General features: G+C 39.5%; 1 pseudogene; it reads right to left on the bottom strand.

The window, feature by feature from the left end:
- Window positions 1-16,094: 16,094 nt before the first annotated feature.
- Window positions 16,095-23,593, bottom strand: LOC124979308 (BTB/POZ domain-containing protein 7-like; annotated as a pseudogene).
- Between the last annotated feature and the right edge of the window lie 640 nt (window positions 23,594-24,233).

Genomic DNA, 24,233 nt, shown 5'->3' with positions numbered 1-24,233 from the left:
ATGTTTCTTCCTGGCTTGGACCTTTACCTCTGCCAAGAATGAGCCTATTTTTAATCTAGCTAAGTTTTCTTCTCATTCTTTGGTTCATTTCACTGGTTTCAAAAGTAATAATGCCATTCCTGAATTTTCCAGACAAAATTAATGATCCTCTGCTGTGTTCAAAAAACAAAAATACATCTGGTCTTGATAACAACTTGGACCTATTACCCAGTCCAGTCAGGAAAAACACCAAGAACAACAGTGGGGTCATCTTAGCAGGAGATTTGGAAAGATTTCTCTGACAGGATTTGGGATTGCGTTAACAAGTTTTGGGAAAGTTCAAGGAAGAGGAGTTTTCTTCTAGAGTGCATGCTGTCAGGAAGCAGAGAATTCTTAGGGTGACCTTGTTACATCTTGTCTAGAAGAGGAGGGAATGAAATGAGGTGAATGTGGGTTAGGAGACAAATAGCAGTCACTTACAGTTAGCCAGATTAGGGGATGTTGGTGACTTCTTTGAATAAAATAATGTCCAGGTTTTAACTGTGTCAAATATTATTACAGAAAAGAGTTTTTTGGGTATGTTTGTTTTGTTTTTTAATTTTTTTTCCTGGTCACTTGTGCTTTCACACTGATCTGGTTGGCTATTGCTGCTCTGTGAAACTGGTTATAGACAGCATGGCCTATCTCTGTGAGTGCCAGCTTGGGGTCTAAATCCAGTATGACTCCTGTCCTTATAAGAGTAGATGGAATGCACAGACCCAAGTTCCTGTGAGTAAAATGCCCTGTGGCAACTGAGGTAGAGAAGGAAGTGAAGCAGCTACAAGGCAGGAGGCACCAAGCATGGCCGCAACCACAGGAAGCTGGAAGTAAGGAAGGCTTCCCTTAGAGACTCTCCAGGAAGAAAGACCATGCTGAAACCTTGATTTCTGGCATAGAGTGTCCAGAATTTTAGGGAATAAACTTCTTTGTTTTAAGCTATCCAGTTTGTGACCCTTCATTTAAGCAGCCCTAAGAAGTTCACACAAGTACCAGTATATGTTAGGCTCTGGAGAAAATAGTGGAAAAGATCGAAGACCTTGTCCTTAAGAGCTCAGTTTAGTCAGGGAGACAGACTTGCCCTTCCCTCTCCTTGCTGTGAAGAGAACCCTTTTTCCCAGACACTGCCTGGTGAAGTTTCACTTAGCTTGGCATTGAAGGCCCCTACTGACCACACTGCCAGCCTCTCTGCTTTCATATCCCTTCTCCCCATTTGCAGGTAGAGCTTCAGAAACATTAAACTCTTTCTGAGTCACTGCACAGACAACATTGCTCAGTTCCTCCCCTGATTAACAATGGCAAAGTTCCGCATCCATCTCCCCTCTAGGCTGCAAGAACTAGAGTTATGGGTTTTAAAAAATATTTTTTTTCAGAGTGAGTGATCAATCCTAGGACATTATACATGCTAGGCAAGTACTCTACCGCTAAGCCATATTCCCAACCCCTCACCACTATAGATTTTAAAAATCACTCTTTTGCTCAGCACAGTGCCTGGCATAAATGCCTAAAGGTTACTGAAGGACATGAGGTTAAACAAATCTAAGCTGGACATGGTGACCCACACCTATAGTGCCAGCTACTTGGTAGGCTGAGGTAAGAGGACCCCTTGAGTCCATGAGTTGGAGACTAGGCTGGGAAACACAGTGACACACTGGGTCAAAACCAAAACCAAACAAAACAACAAATCCAAGCCAGGTATGGTTGTGTGCACCTGTAATCCAAGCTTCTAAGGAAGCTGAAGCAGGAGGATCTGAAGTTCAAGGCTAGTCTGGGCAACATAGTGAGACTGTCTCAAAACTCAAACACAACTAAACAAAATCTAAAATGAACACAAGAGATTTTTTGAGGCCTTGAAAATGTTCTTAAACTGGACAGTGGTGATGTTACACAATTCTGCTAACTTACTAAAAATCACTGAATTCTATACATGAAATCAGGTAAATTTTGTGATATGTAAATTATGGTGTGCAAAATTGTTTTCTGAAATATTCAAACCTACTTGAATGACTAAAAGGTGAAAAATAGAAAATGCAGCCAGAATGCAGGTGCACCACCATTGGAGTGTTAATGGGCTCAGTTGAAATATCTGCTAATGGGAAAGAAATATATATATAGCCTTAATCCACTCATAGTTATATACACTTTGTACTAATTAGGTTTTTGTCACTGTTACCAAAATACCTGAAAAAAACCAATAAGAGAAGGAATAGTGTATTTTGGTTCATGGTGTCAAAGGTTCAGTCCATTGTCAGTTGACTCCCTTGTTATGAACCTAAGCTAAGGCATAGCATCACGGTGGAAGGGCATGACAAAGGACAGCTGTTCAGCTCATGATGCCTGGAAGCAGAGAGAGAGGGAAGAAGGGGCACACTTCCAGGGTTGCCTCCAGTGACTTACCTCCTGTAGTCACTCCCCACCTGCCTATAGCTACCACCCACTGAGTTTATCAAATTAATCAATTAGGTTATAGTGATTAATCTTTTCACCTCTGAACATTCCTGCATTAACACAGGAACTTCGTGGGATACCTCATATCTAAACTGTAGCACCCCCAAATTAATATGTATCCATCCAAAGACATAAAAAGTTTCATAGCAGCAAAATTCATAATTTTCCCAAATTGCCATTTGCCCAAAGTTTTATCACCAGTAGATTGGGCAAATGTATGAGGAAACCACAGAGAAATAGGAACAAAACATCTACAGATACTCAGGACTCAAGTGTTCCCCTGAAGACATTAGGACCAAGTTAACCCAGCCACTTGCCTCTGATTGTCATCTGTCTCAGCTGCCCCAAATCTCACCCTCCAGAGTCCAACCATACTGAGATCCCTTTCCATTGCCCAATCTCTGCCCTTGTTGACTCATGAGTGAATTACTGCCATTATTGTAGGAAAAGGTTATTATCTCAGGCAAACGTTCATATAAGAGGATGAGTTTCCCCCCTCTTGCTTTCTTTCACCCTTTCTTTGTCCTTTTTTTAATGGCATGACATCACAAAAAAGCCCTCACGACGGTCAGACATGGTGGCACACACTCATAATTCCAGCAACTTGGGAGGCTGAGGCAGGAGGATCACAATTCTATGACAGCCTGGGCAACTTAGCAAGAACTTGTCTAAAAAAAGAAAAAAAAAATGAAAATAACTGGGGATGTAACTCAGTGGTAAAGCACCCCTGGTTTCAATCCCAATGATACACACATGCACAAAACCATATTGTAGAGTTATAATTTGTACATCATACAAATTGTGGTCATTTTACATTGCACACTGACATACTTTATGAGACTATAGTTCTCAACCACTGATCTGCTTTCTGTCACTATAGATTGATTTTCATTGTACCTTTCCTAGAATCTCATAGAAAGAGTCGCACACAGTGTTTTAGTCTTTCCTGTTTTCTTTCACTCACACAATTTACTTTGAATGCTGTGGATCAAACCCAATCCAGCCCCCGGACAATGTTTTTTCAGCAGTTTCGATAAGCAGGATTTCATTTAATGAATATATCACAATTTGTTTATTCATTCTCCAACCAAGGTACATTTTAAATGTTAAAAACAGTCCAAGGGACATTTGGGCTATTTCCAATTTTAGAGACTGTTTAAATCCGCTGTGAATATTCACTTACAAGTTTTATGTGCACATCTGTTTTCATTTCTCTCGCATAAGTACTTAATAGAGGAACAGCTGAGTCTTAAGGTAAGTGTATTGTGATGTTATAGGAAAGCAAGGCACTGCTTTCCAAAGCACTGAGCCATTGTAGGTCCCCACCGGCAGTGTATGAGGATTCCCTCCACATCCCCACCAAGAGTATTGTCAGTCTTTGTGTCAGTTAGCTTTCTGTCACTGTCATAAAATACCTGAGATATAAAGATAAGACTACCAAAAGTGCTATACAGATTCAATGCAATTCCAAATAAAATCCCAATGATGTACCTTACAGAAATAGAGCAAGCAATCATGAAATTCATCTGGAAGAATAAGAAAACCAGAATAGCTAAAGCAATCCTTAGCAGGAAGAGTGAAGCGGGGTATCGCAATACCAGACCTTCGACTATACTACAAAGAAATAGTAACAAAAACGGCATGGTATTGGCACCAAAATAGACAGGTAGATTAATGGTACAGAATAGAGGACATGGACAAAAACCCAAATAAATTCAGTTTTCTCATATTAGACATATGGAGAAAAGATAACCTCTTCAACAAATGGTGCTGGGAAAACTGGAATCCATGTGCAACAGAATGAAACTAAACCCCTATCTCTCACCCTGCACAAAACAACTCAAAATGGATCAAGGACCTTGGAATCAGACCAGAGACCCTGCATCTTATAGAAGAAAAAGTAGGTCCAAATCTTCAACATGTTGGCTTAGGATCAGACTTCCTTAACAGGACTCCCATAGGACAAGAAATAAAAGCAAGAATCAGATTTGTCTGCTGTGACCACCTGCAGTCTGCCAGCATACTGGCATACTGACGCCTTTTTTGAGTGCAGATTGCTCACTGTCAGGCACCTGTCATCTGCCATTTGCCTGCCTCTCACCTGTCCATCGCCTGCCTTATACCTATCCATCACCCAACACATGAGGTTCACCTCCTGATCATCCGACAACAGTCAGCAAACTGATTGCCAACAGCCAGTGGAGCACCAGCTGCCTGCTGTTGCCTGGAAGTTCACTGTTACAGTACCTGCAGGTTTGGTTACAGGTGGCTGCTGCCATTTTGAGACAACAGCCAGGCCCCATAGGACCCCTGGCCAGACTGACTGAGCCCTGTCTCCAGGATCCCTCAGCCCGACTAATCAGTCCCTGCCTCTGGGACCCTCACATCGACTGACTGCTCCCTGTCGCCAGGTTCCCCAGACCAACTGACTGTGCTCTTATCACCGGTACCCCAGACCTACACCCAGCCTCCAGGATCCCGCAACCACACCAAACACACCCGAACTCCAGGACCTCTGCCAGACCAACCGCACCCCGCCTCCAGTGCCTCCAGCTGACCACGCCCACACCCTGAGCTGCAGCTCCACATTTGTCAACACATTTGGAAGCCAGAGCAGCCATCTTGGATAATCCTGGAAGCCGAAGCTCCAAATTTAGGCAAATCCCATTCTGAGACAACTTCTGGAGACTTGAAACTCAATGTCAGGTACCTCTCATGCATCAGGCTAGTGAAGACTGGGAGGTTTGAGTACTATATGACTGTTATACTGTAGATTTTCTTTTTTCTCCTTATTGAATAAGTTTAAGTTTTTATTTCTTTACTTTTCTTGCTCTCTTTTCCTTTTGTTTACCTGTTCCCTCAGAGTCTCCTTCTCCCTTTTTTGCATGCTAACATCCAATTTCTTTTGATTACACTTTCACTCTTTCTATTATCGAGAACTTCTGTATATTCTTTCCTTATCCCATTAACAGCCACATTCTACATCCCTCTGCATCCTCTTAGTCCTCCATTAGAAACTGCAGCCCTTATTGCAAATCTGTTTGTTTTACCGAAGACAATATTTGAACTCATTCTGTTTATTATGACAATTTTCTTATTGTCCTCATAGGGGCTATTTGGTCTAGGATTCCATAGTGTCTGAATTGGGCACTGCTAATATTGATCTCCCCTTAAAGAAAGGATTTTGGAAACCTATAGGGCCACTATAAGCTTATAGGGGGAAATCTGCAATACCCCAGATCTGCACTGCTAGAGGGGAAGATACATGAACAACATGAAAAAAAAAAAGGAAGAAAATGATCCAAACAAATCTAGATTCTATATTAATAGAATCCAATAAGAGTATGTTAGAAGAAATGTCAGAAAAGGACTTCAGATTATACATGATTAAGATGATTCACGAAGCAAAGGATGAGATAAGAGAGCAAATGCAGACAATAAATGATAATACCAATAAGCTGACAGAGCAACTGCAGGAAGAAAAAGATCATTTCAACAAAGAGATAGAGATTCTCAAAAAAAAAAACCAAACTGAAATCCTTGAAATGAAGGAAACAATAAACCAAATAAAAAACTCAATGGAAAGCATCACCAAAAGAGTAGACCACTTGGAAGACAGAACCTCAGACAATGAAGACAAAATATTTAATCTTGAAAATAAAGTTACCCAAACAGAGAAGATGGTAAGAAATCATGAACAGAATCTCCCAGAACTATGGGACATCATGAAAAGACCAAATTTAAGAATTATTGGGATTGAGGAAGGCACAGAGATACAAACCAAAGGAATGAACAACCTATTCAATGAAATAATATCAGAAAATTTCCCAAACCTGAAGAATGAAATGGAAAATCAAATACAAGAGGCTTACAGAACACCAGATGCACAAAATCACAACAGATCCACACCAAGGCACATTATAATGAAAATGCCTAACATTCAAAATAAAGATAGGATTTTGAAGGCCGCAAGAGAAAAGCAACAGATTATATATAGGGGGAGAGCAAAACGGATAGCAGCAGACTTCTCAACCCAGACTCTAAAAGCTAGAAGGGCCTGGAACAACATATTTCAAGCTCTGAAAGAACATGTTTGCCAACCAAGAATCCTATACCCATCAAAACTAACCTTCAGATTTGAAGATGAAATAAAATCCTTCCATGATAAACAAAAGTTAAAAGAATTTACAAATAGAAAGACTACGCTACAGAATGTTCTCAACAAAATATTCCATGAGGAGGAAATGAAAACAACAATGTGGTCAGCAAAGGGAGGAACTACCTTAGAGAAAGACCACTCAAAGGGGAAACCAAGCCAAGTCAAAAACAAAAATAAGCCCAAATGGTTGGGAATACAAATCATATCTCAATAATAACCCTGAACATTAATGGCCTAAACTCATCAATCAAAAGACATAGACTGGCAGAATGGATTAAAAAGAAAGACCCAACAATATGCTGCCTGCAAGAGACTCATCTCATAGAAAAAGACATCCACAGACTAAAGGTGAAAGGATGGGAAAAAACCTACCACACACATGGACTCAGTAAAAAAGCAGGGGTTTCCATCCTTATATCAGATAAAGTGGACTTCAAGCCAAAGTTAGTCAGAAGGGATAAATAAGGACATTTCATACTGCTTAAGGGAACCATAAATCAGGAAGATATAATGATAGTAAATATTTATGCCCCAAACAATGGTGCATCCCTGTACATCAAACAAATCCTTCTCCATTTCAGGAATCACATAGACCACAACACAATAATTCTGGGTGACTTTAACACACCGCTGTCACCACTAGATAGATCTTCCAAACAAAAACCCAACAAAGAAACCATAGAACTCAATAACACAATCAATAACCTAGACTTAATAGACATATATAGAATATTCCATCCATCAACAAGGGGATTCACTTTCTTCTCAGCAGCACATGGAACCTTCTCAAAAATAGACTATATGTTATGGCACAAAGCAGCCCTTAGGAAATGCAAAAAATAGAGATACTGCCTGATGTTCTATCAGATCATAATGGACTGAGAGTAGAAATCAATGACAAAATAAAAAACAGAAATTACTCCAACACCTGGAGACTAAATAATATGCTACTGAATGAAACATGGATAACAGAAAACATCAGGGAGGAGATAAAAAAAATTCTTAGAGGTCAATGAGAACGACGATACAACATATCAAAATCTCTGAGACAATATGAAAGTGGTACTAAGAGGAAAATTCCTTGCGTGGAGTGCATTCCAGAAAAGAACGCAAAGTCAACAACTAAATGACTTAACATTACAGCTCAAAGCCCTAGAAAAAGAAGAACAGAATATCAGGTAAAGTAGTAGAAGACAATAAATCATTAAAATCAGAGCTGAAATCAATGAAATTGAAACAAAAGAAACAATTCAAAAAACTGACAAAACAAAAAGTTGGTTCTTTGAAAACATAAACAAAATAGACAAACCCTTAGCACACTAACAAAGAGAAGGAGAGAGAAAACTCAAATTACTAAAATTCGTGATGAAATATGAAGTATCATGACAGACACCACTGAGATACGTATTATAATGAGAAGCTACTTTGAAAATCTGTATTCCAACAAAATAGAAACTACCGAAGACATTGACAAATTTCTAGAGACATATGCTCCTCAGAAACTGAACCAGGAGGACATATATAATTTAAACACAACAATATCAAGCAATGAAATAGAAGAAGCCATTAAAAACCTACCATCCAAGAAAAGCCCAGGACCAGATGGATTCTCAGCCTAGTTCTACAAGACCTTCAAAGATGAACTCATTCCAGTACTTCTCAAAATATACCAGGAAATAGGAAAGGAGGGTACCCTACCAAATTCATTCTATGAAGTTAATATCACCCTCATACCCAAACCAGGCAAACACACATCAAGGAAAGAATATTTTAGACCAATATCCTTGATGAATATAGATGCAAAGATCCTTAACAAAATATTGGCAAACCATATCCAAAAGCATATTAAGAAAATCGTGCACCACGATCAAGTGGGGTTCATCCCTGGAATGCAAAGATGGTTTAACATCTGTAAATCAATAAATGTAATCCATCATGTCAATAGACTTAGGGATAAGAATCATATGGTTATATCAATTGACACAGAAAAAGCGTTCAACAAAATGCAACACCCCTTCATGCTCAAAACACTAGAAAAAATAGGGATAGTAGGAACATACCTGAACATTGTAAAGGCTATTTATGCTAAGCCCATGGCCAACATCATTCTTAATGTAGAAAAACTGTAACCATTCCCTTTAAAAATGGGAACAAGACAGGGATGTCCTCTTTCACCACTTCTATTCAACATTGTCCTCGAAACTCTAGCCAGAGCAATTAGGCAGACTAAAGAAATCAAAGGGATATGAATAGGAAAAAGGAACTTAAGCTGTCACTATTTACTGATGACATGATTCTATATTTAGAGGATCCAAAAAACTCCTCCAGAAAACTTCTAGACCTCAATGAATTCAGCAAAATAGCAGGCTATAAAATCAACACGCATAAATCTAAAGCATTTTTATATGCAAATGATGAAACATCTGAAAGGGAAATGAGGAAAACAACTCCACTTGCAATAGCCTCAAAAAATATAAAATACTTGGGCATCAATCTAACCAAAGAGGTAAAAGATCTCTACAATGAAAACTACAAAACACTGAAGAAAGAAATTGAGGAAGACCTTAGAAGATGGAAAGGTCTCCTATGTTCTTGGATAGGCAGAATTAATATCGTCAAAATGGCCATACTACCAAAAGTGCTGTACAGATTCAATGCAATTCCAATTAATATCCCAATGATGTACCTCACAGAAATAAAGCAAGCAATCATGAAATTCATCTGGAAGAATAAGAAAACCAGAATAGCTAAAGCAATCCTTAGCAGGAAGAGTGAAACAGGGGGTATTGCAATACCAGAATTTCAACTTTACTACAAAGAAATAGTAACAAAAATGGCATGGAATTGGCACCAAAACAGACAGGTAGATCAATGGTACAGAATAGAGGACATGGACACAAACCCAAGGAAATACAATTTTCTCATACTAGACAAAGGTGCCAAAAGTGTGCAATGGAGAAAAGATAGCCTCTTCAACAAATGGTGCTGGGAAAACTGGAAATCCATGTGCAACAGAATGAAACTAAACCCTTATCTCTCACCCTGCACAAAAATCAACTCACAATGGATCAAGGACCTTGGAATCAGACCAGAGACCCTCCATCTTATAGAAGAAAAAGTAGGTCCAAATCTTCAACTTGTTGGTTTAGGATCAGACTTCCTTAACAGGACTCCCATAGCACAAGAAATAAAAGCAAGAATCAACAACTGGGAAAGATTCAAACTAAAAAGCTTTCTCTCAGCAAAGGAAACTATCAGCAATGCAAAGAGAGAGCCTACAGAGTGGGAGAATATCTTTGCCACTCATACTTCAGATAGAGCACTAATTTCCAGAATATATAAAGAACTCAAAAAACTCTACATGAAGAATACAAATAACCCGATCAACAAATGGGTTAAGGATATGAACAGACACTTCACAGAAGAAGATGTACAAGCAATCAACAGATATAGGAAAAAGTGTTCAACATCTCTAGTAATAAGAGAAATGCAAATCAAAACTACCCTAAGATTCCATCTCACCCCAATTAGAATGGCGATTATCAAGAACATGTTGAGAGCAGGGTGGTATCTGTGCTGCTAACTGTCTCAAGGACAAACAGGACTGCTGGACCCCTGTGCTTACCAAGGTTGTTAAGAGATATTTGTCCGAGGAGTGTGCGGTTGCCTGGAGACCTTATCCGTCAAGGACGGGAGCGGGGCTTAGCCCCGACTCATCTCCTACATAGTTCACCCCTTCCCTCCTCCCTTCTTCCACTAGGACCGTTCAGTTCTGACAGGACCCAATGAAAATCAAATAGATTGGCCGGACCCAACCAGAGGAGGTTTAGCTGTTCAAATGTTAACCAATTAAAAGAACACTGTAAAACTGCTTGCCTTTGATTATAAAAACCCTGCTGACAAGGGCTCGGGGCCTCTCTTAGCGTCACTGGTTAAGGACGCAGAGGACCGGGTTCGAACTTGCTAATAAATGACTCTTTGCTGCTTGCATTGATCGTGGTCTCTGGTAGTCCTTGTGGGGTCTCGAGCCTTTGGGCACAACATATGGGGGCTCGTCCGGGATCCCCAAGCCCACCCAGACACCTGATCATAGAGTCATAAATGACACCTTCAGCCGGTGAGTAAGGCATTGCCGTGTGTTTTCTGGTCTGAATTGCCTGCAGGTTCTGGTTCTGGGCTGGCATAGTCCTGGTGGACGCACTATAGGACCCCAGCAGGGTCTCGGGAGACGTCCCCTCGACCCGTCGGGCGACTTGTCACATCTGGTGACTTTTGTCACATCTGAGCAGTTTGTGCTGCATTCTGGCGATTCATCGCATCTGGTGACTTTTGTCACATCTGAGCAGTTTGTGCTGCATTCTGGCGATTCATCGCATCTGGTGACTTTGTCACATCTGAGCAGATTTTGCGCTGCATCTGAGCAGATTTTGCACTGCATCTGGGCAATTCTGTTGCATTTGGGTGGCTCTCACATCTGGACAGCTTTTGCGCAGCATCTGGGCAGCTTCTGTGCTGCATTCGGGTGACTTGTCACATCTGGTTAACTCTTTGTCCCATTTGGGCATTGTGTTGCACCTGGGCAACTCCTTGATATAATTGGAAATTGTTTGTTTTTGTTGACAAAGTACCAGCTAGCCAATTTTTGATTTAGCATGCTATGTGTCTGTCTGTTTGTGTATTGTACTATATGGTCTTTACTCTTGCCTTCTATTAAATTCTTCATTGTGTTAATCCAATCTTAGGCTTAGGGATACTCATTGCAGGGTACTTTGCAGTCCTTCTCCTTGTTCCTGAGAGATTTATTTACTCCAATCCCCCTAGGCAGAGAGCTCAGCAGCTCCATTCCTCAAAAATAGTAAGAAATAATGTTTTGTGATTTTCTGCATTCAAACCTAACCTGATTTCTCAACCAGGAAGAAAAAGGGTTAAAAGAGTCCTGGGTGATCCTCCCTCCCCCCTGCCTGGCCTTGCTGAAGCCTGCATTGGAATGTAGGCTGCAGCAGTCTCAGCGGGAAAGGGGAGTAACTTGAAGATTAAAAAAAAAAAAAAAAAAAAAAAAAAAAAGGTGTTCGTTTTAAACTCCTGGGCCGCTACACAGAACTAATTCATTCTCTAGGATTCTTGTTTTGTTTTGTTTTTTCTCTAATGCTGTATTTTTGAGCTCGTAATTTTGATCCTGCATACCTAGGTTAATGATTTTTTTGATCAGTTCTATTTTTATTCAACTAGAGTTTTTGAACATCTGTTACATTGCAATGGAGATTCACCTATAAAGTTACAAGGCCTTTGATTTTGTATTATTTGTATGTCGTGCTAATGTCATGTTGTGTCTGTATCAAAACTGAGCGCTCCTAAAATTAAAATTTAAAAATGGATCCAAATACTTTTATTCATGTGATTTAAAAAGGTTCAATTTAAATTGGGTAAACTAATAAAAGTAAAATATCTTTAGAAATAACTTGCAAGTCTCCAGGTGGTCAAACTAATGAAATGTTGATGTTAAACAATGTCTAATATCAATTGTTTCTAAGACTTTTCTTCAACAGGAAAGAGACAGCAAATACTGTTCAGGACACTTGTCTGATATCTTGGTTTTTACAGAATAAGTGAATTAGAGTTAACATGTATGGGATTACTCAAATGTGTTTGTTGGTGACATCTGATTAATTTGCAAAGTTAAAATGTTCATTGTTAAATAACATCAAGTACTTTTAACTCCTTAAATTACATGGGGTAACATACTTAAACATTATTGGTGTTTTCATAAGTTGGTAAATTAAAAAGAGTTTAAAACTGCTTTGTGTCATTACTAAAAACAAGGTTATTAAAAGTTATGTTCTAACAGATAAAACCTCAACTCGGAGTGTGAGTGTTCCATCTGCTCCCTTACCACTTCCCCCCTGCTCCCCCTCCAGTTCTGCTAAGCTTCAAGGAGCTCTTAGATTTGGATTTAGAGCTACCATCTCCCCTTTCACTGTGTTTCAATTAGAGTACTATAAACCACAAAGTATTTTATCTTGTTAAATCGGAGTAATTTGTCTAAATTCAAAAATTTCATAAGAGTTGTTTCAGAATGTGGACAAAAAGGGGTCAACAGATAGGAAAGAGAAAAATAAAACGTTCTGGGTTTAAAAATATATTTAATAAAAAGAAAAAAAAATGTTTCTGGGTAAGAAAGTGCCTGTGTGATGGAATACATGAGGGTCTAAGTAAGTGCTAAGAAAGTCTGTGTGTAAGTAAAGGGCAAGTTTCAACAAGTCTGTGTGTAACTAAGTCAATTATGTGTATGTGAGACAGCTAAAGCTATTTAAGGTGTTTCCTAAGGTGAAATACTAATGTTCTGATATAAGCCAAAGTTTAATCTATATGGTAAAATGACATGGTAAAATAACAAGGATTTCTTAGAAACACTAATTTACTCTTATCTTTGTGTCTATTAAGTTTTATTCTTTAAAACAATTAGTCTTAAAAATTGGGGTTTATACAATTATGGTTAAACAACTGTTAAGAGTATTGTACTATGTTACAGTCTAAATTTTTCTTTAAAAACTAAATTTAGTAAGATTAAAGTGTCAAGGTAATCATAAAATGGTCACTCCTTGTATATTAAATGTATTCATATTTTCCAGGTATACAAGTTTTTTAAGCAGGAAATTTGTCAAGCTGCTATTCTCCAGAATAAACTTGTCTGTACTGGTAATATTAAACTTAAAGAGTACATTTTATTGGGGATTTATTTCTATCATTTAATGTTCTATTATGGGACATATTATCAGTAAGGTATATGTAAAATTGGTTACTTATTTCACTGAGATAAAAATTTAAATGTAAATGTATATCTAAGAGTTAGTGACAGCCTGATTTGTTTAAAGGTTCACATTGTAGAAGGTAAAAACATATTGCTACACACACACACAAAAAAAAAAAAGTTAAAAGCTCTCTCAGCCTTTCTTTGATTGATTCCTGTTTTGGATATAATGTTAGACTGTGTTAACTAATATTCATAGGGACTCAGAAATCAATATATGTAAACTTCTTAAAATGACATTTAAGAAAAAGTATAATGTACAATAGCAAAAATGGGACAACAATGACTGAGATTGGGGTCCCTGACTTCATGACGGTAGCATGTCTGGTACCTGGGAGTGTTCCTGTGTAGGAGCACAAGATGCCTAACTGCTGTAGCAGTAGCTCCCTGGGGAGGCTCTGTACAGGAGTCCTATCAGCTCTTACATTGATCTCAGGCACACAGTTCTTGGGCAGAAAGAAATTGTTTTGCTAGATAACCAGTGTTTCATCAGTTCCCTTCTCTAGTTCCTGCCCACCTTACAGTAACTTTGGACAGTGGACTTCTTTGAGAGCTACACGGGGTTCCTAACATTGCACTTTGCAGTTTTGGGAAAAAGATATGTAGATGTTCTAGTCTCTGTAACTCTCCTGAAAACAAAGAATAATGCTTACATAGCCTTTAACCTAATAATAAGACATGTATAAATGTTGCTAACATAACTCTTTAGATCTGCATTTCCATCAGAGAACAGAGCTCCATCTGATCTCAGCTTAATCTTCAAAATCGGTGTTTATAAACCTTTATTTTCTAATACTCCTTTGACCCTCACTGAACTTAAAAATTTGGTCATGCTGGTCATGGAAAAAGGGACAAAAATTAGTTTTAGGATTAGAACATTTTACTTAAGACTTGTGAAGAGCCCTGCCTTACCTGAGATAAGGCTCTGCCTCACCCTGCTACATGTTAGAATGACTCCAAAGTAAGGCAGGCTTTAACTCGTTTAAAGTTGTGCTCAAAAGTTTGATGTTTGTTGTAAAGATTACTGTGATCTCAAACAGGGTATATGTAGAACTCAGCCAAAATTCAAGATAACTATTATACAAGCTAAATATGTTTTTACTCTTGCTAATTTCACTGTGTAAAACTGTGCCTGTTACTATTTTGCAGAAGTAGCTGCTTCCAGAACATACAACCTAGGTAACTTGTGATAATAGGCCATCACCTTCAAAACAGATAGTATGTGGTAGTACTTTAATACAAGGGTAAATGACTGTAAAGTTATGGACATTAAAGTTAAAGCCCACAGCTCCCCACCCTATTCTCCCGGAGGAAGATCCAGACCCCCTTCTTGTTAACCTCCCTCCTTATATGCAAGCCCCTATTCCTCCTCAGGACCCAGGACTGGAGGCTGCAGAACAGAGAGAAGCGGCTGCAGCCGGAAATGAGGAAGAAAGAACTGGCTCGGGAGGGCTGGCAAGGTGAACGTGGAGCCGAGCCCAGCGGGCAGCCGGCCCCTCCCAACCAGAAACTCCAGATTCCACAATTGCTCTGCCACTCCGAGAAACTGGGCCGCCAGACAATGCTGGCAATCCCCGGCTTCAATATTGAACCTTCTCTACAAGTGATTTATATAATCGGAAAAATCAAAATGCTAAGTTTTCCGACAACCCTAAAGACTTGATTTCCCTTTTAGATAGTGTCATGTTCACTCATCAACCTACTTGGGATGACTGTCAGCAGCTACTCCGGATTCTGTTCACAACCGAGGAGCGTGAAAGAATCCAGATAGAGGCCAGAAAGTTGGTCCCCGGAGACGATGGACAACCTACTGTAAACCCTGACTTAATTAATGCTTCTTTCCCCTTGTCCAGGCCTCCGTGAGATTATGGGACTACAATACGGCTGAAGGTAGGGAGAGACTCCGGGTTTATCGCCAGACTCTAATGGGGGGTCTCCGGGCAGCAGCTTGTAAACCCACTAATTTGGTCAAAGTGTATTCAGTCATGCAAGAAAAACGGGAATCACCCTCAGCTTATTTAGAAAGATTAATGGAGGCATTTAGACGGTATACTCCTATAAATCCAGAGTCCCCAGAGAATCAGGCAGCAGTAGTAACGAGCTTTGTTAACCAGGCAGCACCGGACATAAGGCGTAAGTTACAAAAAATAGAGGATTTAAAAAGAAAAAGTATTCAAGACTTAATGAGAATAGCCCAGCGGGTATTCAATAACAGAGATGCACCAGAGGAAAAGCAGCTTAGGGCTACTAGGGAAATAACCAAAGCATTAGCAGTAGCAGTGCAGGGAGGGAGAGCAGAAAAAGAAGGAAACAGACTCCCGAGTAATCGACCACAACTTGGGAACTCCAGAGTGCATGATCTGGGTCGGAATCAGTGCACTTCCTCCTTACAGACAATGGTATACGGTGCTGGATTTAAAAGATGCCTTTTTCAGCTTGCCTCTAGCTCCAAAGAGCCAAGAGCTATTTGCCTTTGAATGGACAGACATTGATGAGGGTATCAATGGACAACTTACCTGGACGAGATTGCCGCAGGGATTCAAAATTCTCCCACCTTGTTGGACGAAGCTCTACATGAGGACTTAGGCACCCTCAGTCCTCAACCCTGCTGCACTGCTTCCTGACCCTGACCTGGACACACCCATACATGACTGCTCGGAAATCCTAGCCCAGGTTCATGGGCTTAAAGAAGACCTGCAAGATCATCCGCTGCTTGATGTAGATGCAGTATGGTTCACAGATGGGAGCAGCTTTCTACATTAGGGTCAAAGGTATGTGGGTGCAGCAGTAGTGACTGAGACAGAGGTAATTTGGGCTGAGCCTCTACCAATAGACACCTCTGCCCAGAAGGCAGAACTGATAGCCATGACTAAGGCTCTAACGATGGGAAAAGACAAAAAAAAAAAAAAAAATTTTGACTGTATACATGGACAGTCGTTATGCCTTTGCAACTGCCCATATTCATGGGGCTATTTACAGGGAAAGGGGATGCTAACCGCAGAGGGGAAATCTATTAAAAACAAGGAAGAAATTGTGTCCCTGATAGACGCCCTCTGGTTACCCAAGAAATTGGCTATCTACATTGCCCTGGGCATCAAAAACCATCTGATCCAGTATCCAGGGGCAACTGCACTGCTTAGCAGACAAGGTGGCACGTGAAGTAGCCCTCCAGAGAGACTTGATCACGATTGCTCAACTCCCAGACTCTGGCTCACAAACCCTCCCAAAAGACCCAACCTACACGGAAGAGGACTTATCATGGATTCGCCAGCAACCACTAGCCCAATGCTTAGATGGATTGGGGAAAGACTCTGAAAACTGAATGATACTTCCAGAACTGATGGGGCAGAAAGTGTTGCGCAGGCTCCACCAGTCCACCCACATGGGGACAAGAAAATTACAGGACTTGATGCTGCAAGCAGGAATTAGAATTAAAGGTGTGCAAAATAAGATAGAACAGATTGTCAAAAGTTGCAGAGTTTGTAAGTTAACAAATGCAGGATATAGCAAGTGGGAATCAGGAAATAGATTAAGGGGGGATAGGCCAAGGGCATATTGGGAAGTTGATTTCACTGAAGTAAAACCTGGAAGGTATGGGTATAAATATCTATTAGTTTTTGTAGATACTTTTTCAGGATGGGTTGAAGCATTCCCCACCAAGCGGGAAACGGCGCAGATAGTGGCTAAAAAGATTTTAGAGGACCTCCTGCCAAGGTAAGGATTTCCTGTGATGATAGGGTCTGACAACGGGCCAGCGTTTACTTCACAGGTAAGTCAGGGGCTGGCTTCAGTACTTGGGGCAAATTGGAAACTGCATTGTGCTTATCGACCCCAAAGCTCAGGACAGGTAGAGAGAATGAACAGAACTTTAAAAGAGACCTTAACCAAATTAACCCTGGAGACTGGCGGTAACTGGGTGACTCTCCTTCCCTATGCCCTATATCGGGTGCATAATTCTCCCTATAAGATGGGACTCACCCCTTATAAAATCATGTTTGGGACCCTGCCTCCAATACTCCCTGATCTGACTGAAAGAAAAAAAATGTAGATGATTTTGAACTTTTATCTTCCCTCCAGGCCCTGCAGAGGGCCCACAGAGAAGTCTGGCCTAAGCTCAAAAGTCTGTACGAGTCAGGCCCGCCTCCTATTCCTCACAACTTCCACCCGGGTGATTGGGTCCTAGTGAAGCGACATCGACAGAGCAACTTGGAACCATGGTGGAAAGGCCCCTACATGGTCATTTTGACTACACCCACCGCCCTCAAAGTCCACGGCATCGCCTCCTGGATTCATCACACCCACACCAAGTTGACTGAACCCCTTTCCGACATCGTGCTTCCTGCCCTAGACGACTCTGCCTGGAGAGTGGACAGGTCTAAGGACAACCCGCTAAAGATCAAGCCTTGCCGCCATAGACTGTGACTATGTTCTTGCTTTTGATTTGTTCTTTTGTTCTGGCCATAACCATAGCTGTAGCTCCAGTTTTTGGAGCCACCAACTTCAGCCAATATCAGCCCATTAAGCAGCAAGAATTAGAACAATAGAGACCCAAGATTGGCTCTCTAAATGTTCTTGGAAAGGGGGGATGTTGAGAGCAGGGTGGTATCTGTGCTGCTAACTGTCTCAAGGACAAACAGGACTGCTGGGCCCCTGTGCTTACCAAGGTTGTTAAGAGATATTTGTCCGAGGAGTGTGCGGTTGCCTGGAGACCTTATCCGTCAAGGACGGGAGCGGGGCTTAGCCCCGACTCATCTCCTACATAGTTCACCCCTTCCCTCCTCCCTTCTTCCACTAGGACCGTTCAGTTCTGACAGGACCCAATGAAAATCAAATAGATTGGCCGGACCCAACCAGAGGAGGTTTAGCTGTTCAAATGTTAACCAATTAAAAGAACACTGTAAAACTGCTTGCCTTTGATTATAAAAACCCTGATGACAAGGGCTCGGGGCCTCTCAGCGTCACTGGTTAAGGACACAGAGGACCGGGTTCGAACTTGCTAATAAATGACTCTTTGCTGCTTGCATTGATCGTGGTCTCTGGTAGTCCTTGTGGGGTCTCGAGCCTTTGGGCACAACAAACACAAGCAACAATATGTGTTGGAGCGGGTGTGGGGAAAAAGGTACACTCATACATTGCTGATGGGGCTTCAAATTAGTGCAGCCACTCTTGAAAGCAGTGTGGAGATTCCTTAGAAAACTTGGAATGGAACCACTATTTGACCCAGCTATCCCACTCCTTGGCTTATACCCAAAGGACTTAAAATCAGCATGCTACAGAGTTGTACCCACATCAATGTTCTTAGCTGCTCAATTCACAATAGCCAGATTGTGGAATCAACCTAGATGCTCCTCAATTGATGAATGGATAAAGAAACTGTGGTATATATATACAAGGGAATATTACTCAGCTGTAAAGAATAATAAAATTATGGCATTTGTAGGCAAATGGATGAAATTGGAGAATATCATGCTAAGCGAGATAAGCCAATCTCAAAAAACCAAAGGACGAATGATCTCGCTAATAAGTGGATGATGACACATAATGGGGGTGGGAATGGGGCAAGAATGGCAGAAGGAGGGACTGTATAGAAGGAAAAGAGGGTTTGGAGGGGTGGGGGGAAGGAAAAAATAACAGAATGAATCAAACACCATTACCCTATGTAAATGTATGATTACACACATGGTATGCCTCTACTTCATGTACAGAGATACAAGATGTATCCCATTAGTTTACAAAAATTAATTTTAAAAAATTTAAAAAAATATAACTGAGCTATAATTTTAAGGAAGGAAAGGTCTGTTTTGTTTCTTGGTTTCAGAAGTTTCAGTGCATAGTTGCTTGGCCCCGTTGCTTTGGCCTGTGGCAGCACAGCACAGCACAGTGGGAGCCCATGGTCAGGAAGTTGTTCACTTCATGGCAGCCAGGAACCAAAGTGAGAAACAGGAAGGGGCTGGCTTCCCATTATCCATTTTTAGGGCTCACTCCTGATAACACAGCTTCCTCCCACTAGGCTTCATGCACTAAATGTTCCACTACCTTCTAATGGTACCACATATTGAGGACAAAGGCTTTGATGCATGGGCCTCTTGGGAAGTTTTCTGATCCAAACTATAGCAGTCTCCTTTTTAGCCGTTGTGTTGCTTAATTTCATTGTGTCATTGTGCTTTAAATTTACATTTTTCTGAAGGTTATTGACACTGAGCATATTTCTGTATCTTTTTTTTTTTTTTTTTTTTTTTTTTTGGTTTTGGGGATGGAACTGAGGGGCACATAACCACTAAACTATTTCCCCCACCCTGTTTTTTAAAAATATTTTTAATTGTCAATGTATCTTTATTTTATTTATTTATATGCAGTGCTGAGAATTGAACCCAGTGCCCCACACATGCTAGGCAAGTGCTCTACCACTGAGCCACAACCCCAGTCCCCGGCTCTTTTTTGTATGTTATTTAGAGATAGGGTCTCAGTGAGTTGCTTATGTCCTTGCTAAGTTGCTGAGGTTGAACTTGCCATTCTCCTGCCTCAGCCTCCTGAATCTCTGGGATCACAGATATGCATCATTGCACCTGGCTCTCGTTCAAAACTTCTGACAAACTTGATTTCATAGAACAAAGAATTGGTAGGTTAAGTTGCTAGATTTTTTTCTGAAAACATATTTTTCTTGTCTTATTAGCATAATGATTATTTTAAATTAGTAAGAGTGTATTTTAAAGACATTTTGATTGTGGCAAAAAATAAACTATTCTATCGCTATAAAGATAATGGTGAAATAAAAATTTAAAGAATGTTTACATAAAAGAAATCTTGGCCTTTTTGTGCTTATGTTAATCAATGCCTTCTGTACAACTCTTCCTATCTTATGACTGGCATTGTTATTTAACTGAGACTTTTATTTTTTAATTACTCGAAGCTACATTGATTCATATGTATTCCTTTCTTTTTTTCCTTTCCTTTTTTTTTTTTTTTTTTTGTGGTGCTGGGAATGAAACTGAGCGGTCTTTAAGATACTAGGGGAGCTTTCTACCACTGAGCTCCATTCCAATTCTGCATTATTTTTGAATTACCAAAATGTTCTTAAGCTTTCCTTACTTAAATTCATGTCTTTTACCTAAATCATCAACACTGTCTTCTAACTGGGTACTTCTAATATTCTTTCAATTAATATTCTTTTAGCTAAATTAAATTTCTGCAGTTACCTTGGGCTATAAAGTTTATTTCCTTTTAATATGTGATTATAGGAAGAAAGGTAAACATGCATTCTCTCTTTGCACTCTCCTTTCACTCCTTTCACTCTCCCATAACCCCCCACCCACAGTACTGGGGATTGAACCTCGGGCACTCTACCACTGAGCTACACCCCCAGCTTTTTATTAGAAAGCTGAGACAGAGTTTCACTAAGTTGCCCAGGCTGTCCTAAACCTGCAGCCATGCCTGAGCCTCTTAAAATGATGGGATGCAGCTGTGCACCCCATAACCAGCACAGAAGATCTCTTTCCATCTCTGAAATGTTAGGATTCTAACATCTACCAACAGATACATACTTTTTTCTTTTGGTGCTGTGGACCAAATGTAGAATACTGAGCATGCTAAAGCACATGCTCTACCACCAAGCGACACCCTGAGCCCCAATATACTTCTTGTAATTTAACCTTTATATTTTCATTTGCTACAACACAAAAAAATGCTCTCCTAATTTAATTTCTTTTTAAAGTAACTGAAAAAGACAAGTGAGTTCAGTACTGTGTTTTACAAGCTATAAGCTGTTGTCTAATGTACACATCAAGCCTAAAAATAAGGTCCTAAATATTTTACAATTTAAAACAGAAGCCCCACTTCATTGATTAAAATAAATTTATGTCCAAATGTTGTCTTCATTTCATAATGAACTTATTCTAATTCCAAACATGTAAGGATCAAGAAGGCAACAAACAGGTAGGTAGTTATACATTCCCACACCTATCAACTTACATTAGGAAAGAGCGAGACTCAAATCATTTTTAATGCTCTCAGTCACTATTACTGTATGCTTGATGAAGAACCACATTAATACTGACCCTTCATCTGTCAGAAATGTCACAACTGTAGGCTCAAAACTGACCCTGAACATACTAACATTGAAATCATAGAAAGAAATTGGTTGTGTGTATAATTGGGAGATAAGCAATTTTAGAAATAAAAATTAAAAATCAGGATTTCATACCTTGTGCAAGCATTCCAAGAATAGTGCTTCGTGGTAAAGTTTCATGGCTTCTTCTGCCCTGGTCATGTTTGGCTTCCCTGTGATGAAAGCCTGAACTTCACTTAGACTCCCCACAGAGGGGGTATAGTGCAAAATGGAGAGGCGCACCACATCAGTGTACATACAGTGTGCTATCACTTTAGCATATTTTTTGGTATAATGGACTCATCTAGTATAATTCTTGTGGGAGTCCTCAAAGTTTGGTCTGTGATATCTTCTTCAGTCTTATCCTCCTTTGTCATGAATTTCAAAAAAATAATGGGGATATGCAGAAACAATAACCTTATGGATTTTGAGCTCTTCATCTAAACACTTCTGCTTTCCTCCAAAGGCTTCAACCAGCTCAGAGTCTGAAGAAAACTAGGGATGACAGCACAATAACACATGTAATCAAAGAGTCCACATGTATCTACATCAAGGGAATTCACTAAGCTGAACAAGGATATTGACATTATGAAATATTGAGGCCTCCATTCCAAACTCACCTGAATAAAGGTAGTGTAACAAAGCAGAAAATATGGGTATATCAATACCAACTGTATTGATGTTTATTATTATCTCTGCCCTGTACTCAGGTGAGGAAGAAAACAGTGTTTTAAAAAATAGGCACCTCAGGCTGGGGTTGTGACTCAGTGGAAGAGTAGTCACCTGGCATACATGAGGCACTGGGTTCAATTCTCAGCACCACATAAAAATAAAATAAAGATATTGTGTCCACCCATGACTAAAAAAAAAAGAAAGAAAGAAAAATAGACACCTTGCTTCCAAAATGGCATGATGAACAGAAAAACAAGTTTCTTGAAATATTAAGTCTACATCAGTATAATACTTGTACTCATAAAGAACAGCTATATCTTTCTGCAATGTCTGGGCTTATGGTCTAGCTAAACTGGCCTATAGAGAAACCTCCTTTAAGGCTGAAGTTCTCTCATATTTCTCCACTAATGCATTGACATCTCTAACATTTCATTCAAAGAGGAGTTCTCGCATCTGCTTGGTGTGATTGGCGGACCTATTAGATTTTCAATGCTTCATAAACTACTTTTTGAGGGTGGCAACACCAGAGGTTCCCTCTCTCTCTCTCTCTCTTTTTTTGTCTTGTGGTTTCTCGTGGCCATGGCCAAGGCTGTACAATTTTGATTCACAACATAGCCATGTCAAGAATAGGATAATGTTCCTAATAAGAAGATTAAAATGTAATCATTTCTTTTTATCTAACATACATTTTCAACATAACCTGTTTCGATGCTAAAAAAAAAAATTTACAGACACTCTTGGAACATTCAAATAAATTTTATTTTTATAAAAGTACATAAAAATTTCACATAACTCATTTTTATATTAAAAAAGAAATAGAGACAAATAAAACAAGTCAGTCTGAAATTTTAAAAATGCCTTTGGTTCTCTGGCAATCAAAGGTTCATAGCATGGAACTTAATTATGAATTTTTAAGAAATGAGACATAGGTAGATTTGTAAATTAAGAATATCACTTGTATATAATTGTGAAATTTTGTTTTCTTAACTACACTAGGCTGCATTTGTATAGGCAAAATAAATGGACCTGGACACACAGATACAGATTGCTAGTTTGTCCAGGTAACTTATTGGCAATTTTGGTTAAGGCAATTGAAAAAAAGGTCAATTGTGCTATGAGAAGATTGTTTATGTTACAACTCATATGAATCAGATTTATATCTGTTCAGGGGGGAATCTAAATGCTGTAGAATTATGACCTACAATAACTTTCCCATAGCTCAATTCTCTCTTCATCTACAAAGACCACTGAAAACACAATTCGTATAGTTGCAAAAGAAAATCCAGTTAGCAAAACTGAAATTTACCTATGAAATCTGTTGGGCCTGTAAGTTTCATGCTGTCCTTGGGCAACATGAATGAGGATAATTAGATGCTTTAGCACCCATTTTCTTCAGTCGCTCAGGCATTTCATCTGCTGATTCTTCAGAGTGTAATCCCAGTGGCCTTTATGAACTTTCAACACCAGATCCAGCAGCCTCTTTTCATCTATTTCTTGATATGAAATAAAAATAATTTTATTTTCTCAAATGTATCTCAAGTCACACAGAAAAAAGTTAAGTTTACTGAAAATGGCTTTCATTGCTAATAATGATAGGCTATAAAGTTCACACATAAAATTTTCTGAAAATGTAAAGGAAACATTAAGCTTGAATTATAATTCTGTGCTAGCTGTAATTTTGAGCCCTAAAATGTACCAATTATGTACTTTCTAAGAAAGCATAAAAGAAACATATCAGACATTTAAATTATAGTTTTAGGAAGAGTATTTCAAAACAGAGAAAAGTATTTTTCAATTTTTATAAAAATGCTTAGAGGCAACCACCAGTCATCATAATCTAACATTCTAAGAAATTTACAAACACTTAGGAGGTCAACACCAGTACTAGCTATAGAAAGAATGGATAATTAAATGACTGGTTTGTTGTTTTCTACTTTAAGATAAAATTGCTTAAACAGATCTTTCCTCTGTTTAAGTAATTGGTCATTTTACTGAAAGAGGGGAATTAAAGGTAGACAAAGCTAAAT

Source organism: Sciurus carolinensis, chromosome 3, assembly GCF_902686445.1.
Source record: "Sciurus carolinensis chromosome 3, mSciCar1.2, whole genome shotgun sequence".
Classification (NCBI taxonomy): domain Eukaryota; kingdom Metazoa; phylum Chordata; class Mammalia; order Rodentia; family Sciuridae; genus Sciurus; species Sciurus carolinensis.
This window is presented reverse-complemented; position numbering and strand designations above follow the sequence as displayed.